Source organism: Octodon degus, unplaced genomic scaffold (genome assembly GCF_000260255.1).
Source record: "Octodon degus isolate 3935 unplaced genomic scaffold, OctDeg1.0 scaffold00027, whole genome shotgun sequence".
In the NCBI taxonomy this organism is placed as follows: Eukaryota; Metazoa; Chordata; class Mammalia; order Rodentia; family Octodontidae; genus Octodon; species Octodon degus.
The window spans coordinates 11,791,493-11,797,071 of record NW_004524603.1 but is presented as its reverse complement, the minus strand read 5'-3'; the positions used below and the strand labels follow the sequence as shown (position 1 = coordinate 11,797,071).

The 5,579-nt window shown below is 42.4% G+C and overlaps 1 protein-coding gene across 1 annotated transcript in view; it reads right to left on the bottom strand.

Annotated features, from left to right (window-relative positions):
- The window catches only part of LOC101586474 (TRPM8 channel-associated factor 1), a 45,856-nt gene extending 41,525 nt beyond the window's left edge, over positions 1–4,331 (bottom strand). The window contains exon 1 of the mRNA XM_023712858.1: positions 4,223–4,331. The gene's annotated coding sequence lies outside the window, so the exon portion shown is untranslated. The remainder of the gene's footprint in view (positions 1–4,222) is intronic.
- Between the last annotated feature and the right edge of the window lie 1,248 nt (positions 4,332–5,579).

The window sequence follows — 5,579 nt, the reverse complement described above, 5'->3', positions numbered from 1 at the left end:
AATGTGAATGACAAAACAAGCATAGGATAAAAATCAAGGGATAAAATTTCTTCAATAAGACTCAGTGCTAATGTCAATTGTCTAGATTTAATTGTAAAACTTAGGTATTATTAAAATTATATCAGGAAGTTATTTCTATGAGGAGATACCATTACCAAAATAAGAAGGTATCCCACAAATTAGAAGGCGATATTATCCTTTCAACTCATCAACAAACACAATGAAGGATGAATGTACATACACAGAACATATTTAAAAATTCTCATATAATTAAATGGAAGAAGACATGAACATTTTATAAAAGATGAAATTGAAATGGTCAGTGCCCATATGAATATATGCTTAATATAAACAGGCACCAGATTAATGCATAGTAAAAGCCACAGTAAGATATCTACATCCATTCTGAATGATTAAAAGTAATTGTAATAACAATATCAAATGGTGATAAGGGTCTGGAGCTACCATGTACATATATTCCTGATGGGAGGTTAAACTACTACTATCATTTTGCAAAACTAAAATTATTTATGCTGACTCGATGTATGTTCATGTCTACTACAAGATGTAATCAAATTATTTTTATTTTAATAGCCAAAGAAAAAGTTGGAAAATAATGTCCATCGACAGAGTAGGTAAGTAACTTGTGGCGGATTTACCCAACATGGTATACTGCAAAGAAAAAGAGCAAAGTACTGCTACATGCTACTGTAAGAATGAATCTCATAGGGCTCATGTTGCGTTTAAACAAACTAGCACGTATAGTAATTAATTTTAAGTCAATGACTGGAAAGATCAGGATTTGATCAATATATGATGACTCTGAGAACAGAAATGGGAAAGATCAAAGGGGCCTTCTGCGCTGCAGAAAATAGTCTATATACTGACCTCATTCATGAGTTTATTGAGTTATACACTTAAGATTAATGAGGGCTGGCCAAATAGCTCAGCAGATTAAAGTGCCTGCAAGCAGGCGCAGGGGCTGGGGATTTGATCCTTGGGCCTGCCATGCTGGACACGCCCCCAGAGTGCACTGAGATGGCAATTGAGACAGGGCGTGATGGCACGCACCTGCAATCCCAGCACTTGGGAGGCTGTAAACAGGCAGGTCATTGTGAGTCCAATCTTGTAGAGAGACCCTGAACACCCTTAGACCCCTCCCTAAAATACAGGAAAAAAAAAAAAAGATTGATGAACTTTGTTCTAAGTGTATTAAGAGCAAGACTTATGAGCAAACATATCAATACATATGTTGGAAAATCAAGCATTGACTTTTCTAGTAATAAAAATAAACACCTGACATTTTGGATGAGCATTAGAATTTGAAGACTGACATTAGAATTTGAAGACTGACAATGAATGTTACTTAATTTATATATGCTGTTAAGTGTATTAAAAGACTAGTTAAATATTCTAAAAGCTGAGAATCCAATGAATGTGTTAAATGTGTAACAAAACTAGAATATTCATGAAACATTAAACTCAGAGAGTTTAACTTCCAGGAAAAAAGGAAGAAAAAATAATGGGGAAATGTAAAAGAGGGGACAAAAAGAAGGAAAGGAATAAAAAAGGCAAAAATATGTTATAAGAAATAATATAATGTTAGAGTAATTACACTAAGAGTTACAATAAATATAAATGGATGCAATTATTCAGTGAGATGTTATAAATTATACAATAATATCTTTTTATCCAGATTTTTAAGAACAATCAAATATACTTTTTTTTTCTAAAGAAAAAGTAAATGTATGGGGGCCAGGGAGATAGCTCAGTAGAACAAGCGCCTGCCTGGCAAGCGCAGGTGGTACCACAAAATTAATTAATTAATTAATTAAAAAAGTAAAGGTGTATTTGAGGCAAAGATTCCAAAAGATTTAAAGTCATCATGGCTGTAGCTGTGGCTCTGCATTAGTGTCTGTCTTGAGTGTACAAGGTCTTGGATTTGATCATGAATATTGAATACATGTATATAGGCAGATTTACCAAAAGCAACCCCATATGAAAATCTTAATAGCTTTACAGTCATTGAAGTAATTAAATCAGTAAGTTAAAAATCTCCTAAATGCTAAACCCAGAGGGCTTTCTAGATGATTTGAGGAAATATTCAAATACTGGGTCATTTCAATTTTGCAACAATTTTTCCATTAATCCCCAAAGAATACAACCCATGTTAATTTATGATGATAGCAATGTCAGATAAGGATAGTACAGAAATGATAGTCATAGGCCAGTATACACTGGCAGACAATGACAAATGAATTGTCTCCATATCTATATGTACACGTAAAAGTTATTACACATATACCAGTGGAATGTTATTCCATGCCTCTCAGATTGACTAAAAAAGAAAATTGGTAAAATCAACTTATGCAAGTGTGTGGAACAACATGGATACTCTTCTCTCTCCAGAAGGAGTGCAAACTTGTTCTACATTTTTGGAATACGCTGGAAATGAACTGATGAAGCTGAACATGTTCAAGTTGTGCAATCTGGCATTTTTAAACCAAGATGTATTCTCCAGGGAAACTCCTGCACATGTGTACAAGGATGTTAGGGAATTATATATCTTGATACCCCTGGTAGCAGGCAGCCTGAAAATGCCCATTAGTAGTCCCTACCTTCAGGTACTCGTGCCTGTGGGAAATCCTCCCCCTTCCAGTGTGGGCTCGACCTAGTGTTTCTCTTATGAAAATGGCAAAAATGACAGAGTGATCTGTGATTTCTCTTTCTGTATTCGTCTGTTAGCCTTCACTTTGGGAGAATTAAGCTGCCATGCTGTGGCCAACTTTATACAGAAGTCCAAGTGGCAAAGACACAGGATGTTCAGCCTAAATGGTCAGGGCCACAAGCCTTTCTAAGGTCGTGAGAGGACTCAGGCCCCAGCCAGCACCGTGACACCCTGACAGAGCTGGACTCAAGAGACTCTGTCATGCCTGCTTCTCTGATTTGCAGAAACTGAGATAACAGAGGAGGAGTTTGCTTTTGTTTGTTTTGGGTTCTTTTGGCTTTAAGTGGGTAGATGTTGGGGAGTATTTGTCACATAGTTATGCAGATGCTGAGATTATGCAAATGCCCACTGAGCCAGTAAAATGAAAAAATATAGTATAAACAATGACAATGAAAGAAGCAATAAGACACAAAAAATTAAGAAGATGTACAAGATGACACTCATTAGTAAGAATGCAAAAAGATAAGCAAAATCAATGCATGTTTTGGGGACATACAGACTGACAAGTGTAAAGAAAAGCAAGAAATGCTCACAAGAAGAATTTTGACCAGGTGTCCTTTCTCAGAGGAGAAGGAATGTAGCCCCTTTCCCCATTATGACATCTGAGATATTACAGTGACCTATTTCTTGACCTACAAGATAATCAAACATTTATTTTATTATCCTTACATCTGCTCTTCAGTGTTGCATAGTCTTTTCGATTGTAAATTTTTCAAAAGGCAAAACCAGGTGAAAAAGAAAGCAAAGTATTGAAATACACTTAAGCAATTAATCATTATTTTGGAGGACGAAAGGACAGATGGTTAGTCAGCTAGACAGGGACACGTGTTCTTTAAGTCTAGTTAAGAGCTGCGTCTCTTCCAAGCTTCCGCGAGTATCCAAACGGTAAAGATCTTTTTGCTCCTTGTACTGCAGGCCTTCTCTCTCCCCTCTGCAGGTTGGGCCAGCTTCAAGGCCAGCTCGCGTTGTTTATCTGGCAACTGCGACCTGGCCCTGGCTGCTTCACCCTAAACCCTTCCCTAAGCCAGGCGCCCCCTTGGTCTCTCCAGAAGCGACAAGAGCCGAGAGGGGCGCCCTGAGTACTTGGGAGACGGGGCCCTCCCTATACCTGGGCTGAGCGTTGAGCAACAGAGCCTCCTTGGAAGAATTCAGTCCCGAGCCTCAAGCTGGTGAGCAAGCTCACCGCACCTTCCTTCACCTTTGATCATTCCAACGGCCCCCTGCGGATCACAGACCAAGTAACAAGAAAACAGGGTGTCGCCTGCCTCTGGGCAAGCAAGGATGAAATAGCTATGAAATGGATGCCGAGCTGCAGAGGTGACACAGAAGAAGCGACAGAGGGAGAGGTGGAGGGGGAGTCCCTGAGGAACAACCCTGTCCCCCATTGACCCCACCCCCATCCTCACCATCTCCCCGTCCCCCTCCCACCCCGCCCCCCGCGCTGTGGCCTTTGTCGCCTCCTCTGGTCCAGACCTCAACGCGATCACCACTCACCCTTTGTTCCGCTGTTGCCTGCTGAGGATTGGGCGCAGATGGGACTAGCGAGGAGAGCGCAGCGGCGATCCCCACCACAGAGGAGCGATCCGGCGGTGGACCCGAGGCCTGGGACCAGGAAAGTCTCAGGCTGAGGGGAGGGCGCTGAGGGGGCGGGCCCCGCCAGCTGATTGGCCGCAGGAGGGTGGGAGGGGCCGAGGCTTTGTGTCACTTTCCACCAAGATGCTGCCCCAAACTCTGGATGGAGACCCAGGGGCCCGCCCTCGCTTTTGTTTACAAAAACCAAACAGAAAAGCCCCTGAGACCCCAACCAAATTGGGCTTTGATCAATAATGACAGCTGCTTCTGTAAAACACAGTTTTTAAAGATGAATTAAATATAAGGGTCTTATATATACATATATATTTTACATGAAAATCTACTTGCAGATACCCGCAGTGTACAATTTTGTTCTTATGAAAAAATGCTCTGAGGCAGGGCACAGATTGAAGTTGGCTGATTGAAAACAACATGTGCTGCTCTAAAATAGCGCGGGTGTTATTTTATTACTTCAGCAAAGCAGCAAAGTGTAAGATAGGTGAAGCTGGTCAAACGTCAGGACACTGAAGCTGTCACTTACTCTGGCCAAGCTGGGGAGGGTGCGATCTTCCTGGGGCCGCTCTAGCTCATGACCACATATTTAGCGCCTTAAAACACACATTTCTCGCTGAGAGTTCTGCAGGGTAGCGCCCCGCGGGCCTCACTTGGCAGTTTCCGAAGTGCAGACACAGCTGCGGGGCTTTTGGAGGGGAGCATTATTTTCCCCGACTCTTGCAACTAACAGAGGCTGCCACCAGGACCCCCCTTGGGGCTCTGTTTTCACTGTCAAAGCCAGCAACTTCTGCCTCTGTTGTCGCAACTCCTGACTCTTCCTGCCTCCCCCTGTTCCTTGAATCATCTCTCGAAATTCTTAGAACTGCGCGGAGCTACAGTCTCCAGCACTACTATCCGCTTCTTGGAACTACAGTCGCTAGAACTACTTGGAACTCATCTAGATCCCCCAGGACGTGTCCCTGGTCACGGCGAATGGATTAGCAATTGATTCCTTCTCACCCTGGGTTCTCCCTGGACAGGTGACATTGTAACACAGGTTCTGGAATTGAGACCTGCCCATCTTCATGGGGCCCTTTTGCCTGCCTAGTTTCTATCTTGGGGCTTCATCTCTAACACTGGAGCTAGTGGCCCTCTACTCTCAGCAGCAGGAGGACCTGCAGTGCAGTACCTACGGCAGCACCTTGTACATGGCAAATGCTTCATGGGTGCTCCTTATGCCCACGACGGTGAGCAGATTGTTCCAGACCTCTTCTTTGATTCTTCA